This window comes from Sorex araneus, chromosome 2 (genome assembly GCF_027595985.1).
Source record: "Sorex araneus isolate mSorAra2 chromosome 2, mSorAra2.pri, whole genome shotgun sequence".
Taxonomy (NCBI): Eukaryota; Metazoa; Chordata; class Mammalia; order Eulipotyphla; family Soricidae; genus Sorex; species Sorex araneus.
Genome location: NC_073303.1, coordinates 110863873 through 110872451, shown reverse-complemented (window position 1 = coordinate 110872451; position 8579 = coordinate 110863873).

Below are 8579 nucleotides of genomic sequence, written 5' to 3'. Positions count from 1 at the left end.
ACTGAGAACAATGTGTGAAGGATCTAAAAGATTCAGCTTTGTGTCTGTACAAACCATGTCAAAAGCCTAGGAACCAGCAGTTCATAGAACAGACACGGTTCAGTTATTTCTAGGTCACGACTGGGAGCAAGCACTCCAGAGGTGAAAATATCCATCCCCACTCCATGCCCCGCTCGAGCCATCAAACTATGCTTTAGAGCAGCTGTCCATGCACAGTGCTGTCTAATGCGAAGATCTTTTAGCTATAGTGATGAGCATGCTGACAGCTGTTGTAAGGACATGTGACCACGACCTGTAATCACTGCCCAAGTTAGGTGAATTGTGATACTACATCACCAACTGCCAGACGACAGCAACTGTGAATTCTGGCAAAGCGATGGCAACCAAATAGTAGTGGGAGACTTTTAACACCCTACTTTTGCTTTGGACAGATAAACCAGACAGAACACAAATAAGGAAAGAGGCATTTAAAAATAGAATTGGAAGAACTGGCATTAATAGACATGTCAGGATCCTCCCCCTCAAAAACTGAATGCACTTTCTTCTCCAGTGCACTTGGAACTTCTCCAGAATAAATCACATGTTAGAGCACTTGAGTGTCCATGAAGTTACAAAAATAGAAATCATATTAAGTATCCTTTCAGATCACAATGCCATGAAGGTTAGAACTTTTTTTTTTAAGTTTGGAAAATTTCAACTATTTGGAAACTGAACAGCATACTGAGCAACATACTGTTAAATAACTATTGGGTCAAAGAGGAAATGGGAGAAAAAAGTTCCTTGAAATTATAAGGATGCAAACACAAACCATCAGAGCCTATGAGACACAGCAAAAACTTAAATCAAGACGTAGGGAGAAGCTCAAATCAATAGCCTAGGTCAAGAAACAGAACATCAAAATAATCCCAAAATAGAAGAGAAAAAATGATTAGTAGAGCAGAAATCAATGATATAGAAATTTAAAAAAATTAAAGGATAAATTATCTATAGAACTACTGAGTTTACTTCAGGGAGATGGACGGATTAGGTCTTTAGGATATTGGCGGAGGGCAAGTGGGGACTTTGATGATGGGTGTGGTCTGAGAACATTTTACGCAAGGAATTATAATTACAGTACTATAAATTATGATGCATCAGTAAGAATGGAGGAATTTAGGAATAATTAAGCTAGGGGTTGGGTTTCTTTTGAAGGAATAAACAAGATCAATGAAGTCTTAACTAGACTAATGGGAAAAAAGAGAAAACACAAATAAATTGGACCATAGATTAAATGGGAGAAAATATAATAGATACATCAGAAAAGCAAATGCTTTATTAAGAATAACTATGCCAAGAAGCTGAAGAACCTAGAGGAAATGGATGAATGCTTGAAATCATTCACCTCCTAGGATTGAATTAGGAAGTAGTAAAAAACCTGAACAAATCAATCTTGAGTAAGAAAATTGAAGCAGAAATTGAAAATATTTCTAAGAATGAAGACCCAGGTCCAAAAGGGTTCACACATGAGTTTTACCAAACCTTCAAAGACAACTGCTTTTTACACTTTAAGCTTTTCATAAATACTGAAGAAGCAAGAAACCGTTCTAAGAACTTCTACAATATCAACATTACCCTACTACCAAAAGCAGAGCTATTTCTAACAATATCTCTGATGGCTATCTACACAAAGATCCTCAACAAAATTTTAGCAAGCCATACTAACAATATGTCAAAGGCTCATATTCCACCATCAGTGAACTTCATTTCAGAGATGCAAGGATGACTTAATATATACAAATCAATATAATATCATTTCTGAAAACAATTCCAATATAAGTCTACTTATTTGGAACATATATACAAATAATGTAATATCACACTTCTGAAAACAATTTCTATAGTAAATTTATATATTGAACCAATTTTATTTGAATTAAACTTTCTATTATTTCTTCCCTAATGATATCTATATATAAACATAAATATATGCAAGTATTAGAAACATAAATGAGGTTTTATTTTGTGGGTGGTAATATTTATGGTTGACTTTTACTTTTTTCTACATATCTTAATACATTATAGTACATATACTTTAGCAGTGATTGTACATGAATACTTTGTAGTTGTCACCTTACCAGAAAGATAAATTTTAACATTTTTCCTTTGTAATTCTATGAAGTGAGTGCTTCATTGTAACCATACTGATGCTACTTGGAAGTAGAATGTAAAACAATAATCTAAATTCCACAGTTTATAATAGAATAGGAACCTAGCTTGTATTCAGATCTTTACTACAATATGGATGTTGTATAGAACAAAGTTTAGAACTGTATCACTGAAGCTGATGATGTTTAAACTTTATTTAGAAAATAATATGCACTTAAACTAAAGCATTTTTCCATCTTTAAACACGCTGTTGACCAACTTTAATTTCTGGTACCACATGGTCCACCAAGAGTTGCAGGATACAACCTGGAGAGCCCTGAACACTGTTAGGGTGGCCCTGTTCACACCCAGCACCACAGGGTCCAAACAGTACCACATCCTCAGGTCCTTGCAGTGAACAACTAACCCAGCTGACAAAGAATTGGGCCCTGCACCCTCATGAGTACCTCTTAGAAGACTCCCATCATGTCCCACTCTCAAATGCTTATTTGGAAGATGTAAGTGTAGTGAATACAAAAAAGAAATCTATTCCTAATTGTACTCTCTTACACGATGTTTCTATTTATTTTGTATTTTGCAAGAACTATTTCTTCTTTTATAATAATATATGCATTTTAATAAAAATGTAAATGTGAACAATATCCCTGATGAAAATCTACGCAAGGATTACAAAACGATTACCTAATTATTCCTGTTCCTTACTAACTTTAAGTTCTTTATTTGATTCTCCTTCACAATGTCCAGGTGTTCCATTTATATTCTTTAATTTTATCTTTCTCATTTATTCCCAGATGTTTTATGTACTTATCTATATTAACTGTTTTGCTAGTTTCCACATTAAAGGTACATAAGAAGGGGAGTCCCACTGGGAACATCCTAAACAGCGAAGACCAACCAAGCCACTCTCTTAAAAACAAAACAAAACAAAACTCAAATCCCAAGTCTTACTTTTCCAAATGATAGGGGGCCCCTTCTGATCCATGTTTTGTATTGGCAACTCAAGTATTGATTTGATGTGTCCAAACTCCAGAGTCTTTGCGTATGTTAAATTCCCATTACATTTAATGTCATCTTTAGAAATGAAAGACATGGCAGCTGACATTTATGTGTGATGTGAAAGTAGCGTCATATCTCGAGCTTTATTTCAGTTGCTGAGATTGCTTTATAGCCTATAATTTCTGTATAAGTTTGCTGCTTTTCAATAGCTACTATTGTGACTTGATTTGAAAAATGTTCATTTTGCACTTTTTAAAAGGTGGATATGATTCTGCATGGTTGAGTGCACACTAGTTCTAAGACTTATTTTTTTGTTAGTAGCATTGCTTTCAGTTTTTTCCATGGTTCCTTCACTACTACTCCCTGTTCCACAAATAGTTCATACTTTAAATTATTTTTTGTGAAATTCTATTCATCCCATTCAATACCCCTCCACTGCAAATATTCAAAATGTTCACTTTTGAAAATAAATAATGCCTTCAGAATTTTAACCGATTTCTCAAACAGAAAAACATTTTAGGTAAGGGAATATTCTGGTCTGAGTCTTTCAATCAGAAATCCGATTATTTTCTGTAACTTTTGTGTCCATGATCTTTTGTGTCAGCCTTCTATGAATTGTCCAGAAGAACAAGAAGTGAGATTCAACAGTCTACTCATTCTGTTTGCCCTACAAGTCTATGAATAAAACTAAATAACATACGAAGCCGAGTTCTTGCTATAAAAAAGCAAATAGAGGCCAACTTGGCTGACTGCTTAACATTTAATTTAGAGTCTCTTTTCTGCCCTGTGACAATGTAGCAGAGTTCCACAAATACAATATGATGGACGCAGATAACAATTATGGGAGGAAGATCATAAGCACCTACAATACGTTCATTCAGGATGCAGCATATATTAGTTTGTGTGTTTAAATTGCTGTATTTTTGTGCAATGGAGATTTGAAAATTATCTCTGAAAGATTACGTTTATCCAAGTAGAAAAATACAATTATTAACTACTATTATTTTTCACACAATGTTTTCATTATGCATCAACATGGAGTAATACAAACATCAGCAATATTGGAGTCAGAGGATTTGAGCCTTAGAATAGATTTTTGGATTTGGACAAGCAGCCAAATCCTAGGCTATTTCTCTAGCACTTGACATTTCTTATAAAATGCTATTATGATATGTGCTCCTTAGTTTCAATCGCTATTGTCAAGTTTGAATCAAACTTCGGGGAGCTACAATTTTCTATTTCTTCATAAACTTGTTTTTCTAGGATATTTTAAAGATCTTCTTACTGGTTTCCTCAGCCTGAACTTCACCTTCCACCAATTGCTCCTCTTAATTGTCAATAATGACCTTTCAACAATGCACATGAAGGGGTTGGAAAGACATTTCTGGGGGTTGGGACACATTCCTTGAATGTGAAAGGACTGGATTTATATTCCTGGAACTGCATGGTCCCCAGAGCACCACTGGGTATTGTTCAGCCTGAGCGATGCTGAACATGGGTCCCACCCTTGAAATATCTTGCTGAGTATTGCAGGGAATGGCTCCAGGCCTTTGATACAGTGCTTAAGAGGTCCAAAATAAATACAAATAAAATGTCCATGGGATCAAATCATTTTCCCATATTAAGCCCTTCAGTCTAGTTTGGAACCTTGCAAAAGGCATGGTCAAAAAGCTTGGCAAGGTAAAAGTTGATCTCTAATTTTGTTATTCTTGTGTCTATTAAGTCATATTCTTTTCTCTATTTTGTCTCCAATATCTCATATTCTAGACTCAAACTATTTGTAGTTACCTGGATACATCACATAGGTTTATCTCTCTGACTTTGAATTATCTTTCTCAATACCTTCTGTTGCCTTTCCTCTCATTGTGAAATCTTGTTATATTCCATTTTCCATTAAAAAATTCCTTTTAAAACAATTTCATACTTATAATGTTTACAATGAGAAATAACACCAACAATTTCTGTTTACTTTTTATCTGATGTCCCTTGACTCCTAAGTGCTATTCAATTGTATCTTGCCAAAATATGACAATAGAGTTTATGTTCAACATTTCCTATCAAAGCACATAAAATATCACAAGCTTGCTAACATGTTTGTTTATTTAAGTGTTTCAAGAGGCAGACTAAGTATATTTTTCTGTATTTACTGAGGTGGTGGAGCTACTACTTTTCACTTTTGGAAGACAAAGAAAGTAATCAGATATGAAATTGGTTCTCTCTGTCTTTTTGGTGTTTCAAAATTTAAACTGCAGTGAATTCTGAAAAATATAGCTGCTCATCAAGAGGAGAGAAGAAAATTGCCAAGCTATCTATCTGCCATAGCGAATATAAGACCTGTCTTGTACTTCAATTACCTAAGAAAGAAAGAAAAAAATAGAATGACTCCTTCCAGGAGGAATCAAGCTGTAATTAACTCTAAGGACATTCTTTTCTTCTATGCCTTAAGTTTAGGTTTAAATTACTTGTCCTTTACCCCTTCTATTGTTTATCAAACTTCATGGTACACTCTTTTTTAATTATAATTTATTTGTCTCCATTAGATCTCTTTAGAAAGAGAGTCAAACCTGTAATTTAAAAAAAAAATTGTCTTATTTTTTTTTACAGTGCCTGGGCCAGGGAAGGAATTTAAAAGATACTCGGTGACTAAGTTAACCTAAAGAAATGTTAACAAGGTGAAATTGAGATTTGTGAAGTGTCTTTAGAAGTGTCTTTTTTGTTTAAGAAATGTCCTTTTCTTGTGTCAGCTCTCAGTCAGAAATAGTCTAGATCTTCTTGGCTGACATAGCTAGCTATTAATTATAAGACATTTAAAGAACTGCTGGGATGCTTTTGAGCTTTGTGAAGTTAACAATACAACAATTAAGAAATCATCGGCGCCTTCCGCCCAGAGATGAACCAAGAGCCGCGGCACGAGAAGCAGAGCCTCCCGCCTACTGACTGTGATCCTGAGGTCTCCTAACCCATTTTGGCACCAGAGCAGATTCTTGCAGCCATGCATTTTGACTGCGAACTGAACTACAACCTCGTGCAGCCCGGGAAGGGATTTTTTTCCCTCTCCACCCCATTTTTCTGAGCGAAAATGGCGGCAGCGGCGGCAGCCACGCGGTGAGAGCCACCCTCTAAGACCCCTACACCAGGAGGTAGGACTCTCTTTAGTGACGTAGCCTGTAGGTGATCCTGGGAGGGGAGGTGTTCCCGGCGCGCCTTCCGCCCAGAGATGAACCAAGAGCCGCGGCACGAGAAGCAGAGCCTCCCGCCTACTGACTGTGATCCTGAGGTCTCCTAACCCATTTTGGCACCAGAGCAGATTCTTGCAGCCATCCATTTTGACTGTTAACTGAGCTAAAATATTAGAAACCCAAAACCGCGCGGCCGCGATAGCGGCCGCGCGGACTCAAAGTCTTCACCTTTACCAAGGAAGAGAAATTATTAGATGATGCTTATTCAGCAGGCCTGATTGTTGGGGGAAATTTCTAATCAACAATAGTGAGTTCTGTATGGAAATATGAAATGTACTCAATATGTAGAGAGAATAATGGGAATATCATCAGCTACTTAGATGGGGGGAGGGTTGGGAGGGGGGTTTATTGGGGTTCTTGGTGGTGGAACGGGTGCACTGGTGAAGGGATGGTGGTTTAATCAGTATTTGACTGTGACTTAAACCTGAAAGCTTTGTATTTTTTTTGTTTTCACGGTGGTTCAATAAAATATTTCTTAAAAAAAAAAAAAAAAAAAAAAAAAAAGAAATCATCAATTTACTCTGTCTCAAAATATTGGTGGTTGGATATGTCAGTCACCTCCTCATCCTGTGAATTTAATTTTAAGTTTCACCTATAGGTGTGTCTTGTCTGAATGTATGATAAGAGTCTGCTTAAGAGACTTTTAACTAATTCCAAAATTTCACCAGTGAAGCAACTCTCAATTCCTATTAGTTGCTGAAATAAGTAATAGTAAGTCAGAAAGGATACACATATAATTTACAGATCAAGTTTTAAACGTAAATGTGAGAAACAATGTCTTTCCTTCCCTATCAATCTCTATGAATTAAATAATGGTAGCAATAATTCTTTGATTCAGTTTTCTTTCCGAGTGTCTCCTGTCATAGCAAGCCTAAGCTTTTAGCTGAGCACTAGCATTGGAGATCTATTAATCCTTTAACCTTCACTATCTTCCAAGAAACTTGTAAGTATAGATATCAGGATTCTTGTTTACTTCATTACAAAGTAATGATCTTACATGTTCAATGTTCTGAACTTTATATTCTTTATTCTGTACATCATGCTAAAAAGAAAAAGTTTCGTAGAATGGTTTGTTAGAGATAAACTCTGCATGTTACCTCCAACCAGCAAAATGAGATGCTTATTTAATTGAAATTTGGAGACACCAAATCCCATCTCTTTCCTTTAACTATTTTTACTTTTTCCTATAACTTCCTAGCTTTTACAATGTGAGTGTAATGAAATTCAGTATGTGTGTGTGTGTGTGTGTGTGTGTGTGGTGTATTTCTTGACTAATAGTCTTGCTATTGTCATTTTATTTTGGTCTTTACTACAAGTCCTATGGTCTTTGAAGATGAGAACAATAATTAAAATAATAAGAATAATCATATTTCATAAACTATCAGACTCACATCTCCTACATTTTAACATATTAGAGAGTGTGGTGTGTTTTGAAATTATAGCATTTATAATCTCTCTTAGGGAAATAACATTTGTGAAGTGGTTGCAGTACTTGCAGTCAAAATGGCAGCATCTAAATTGATTGAATGAGTGACATCTTGACATCAGTGTGGAAAGAAATCCTGGAGACAGTCATAGGATGGCTGGAAACCAATTGTTCAGATTGATTTTGTAGCACTGTCATCCCATTGTTTATTGATTTGCTCGAGCAGGCAATAGTAACGTCTCCATTGTGAGACTTGTTACTGTTTTTGGCATATCGAATATTCCATGGGTAACTTGCCAGGCTCTGCCTATGATCTAATTGTTCAGATAATAGACAATATTTCTAGAGCCAGAATCAAAGAAGATTATATTTACATAGTTACAAAACTAGGTGAGACTGCCACCAAAGACTTTGCATGATATGAGTACATTTAGTTTTTTTATTTTATAAAATAGTTCACAGTATTTGATTACATTTTATACTCAGACACCAATCCCACCACCATTACACCATCCCACCACCATATTTCGGGTGTTTCCATCCCGAACCCAAATCCCTGCCCTAAAGCAGAACCAAAATAATATAATATTTTCCTCAAAAGTTGGTTGTCTCCTACTTTGAATCCCATCAAATGTGGTGTGGTTCTCTTGGAGTATGGGTAGGGTATGACCTATCAAGTGTCCAAGAAATGTTCACTCGTGGGTGAGGCTATGCCTGAGTGTGTGAGAGTGGCTGTGAGTGTGGCAGCGGTTGAGTTCTGGAGGTTTTCAGCT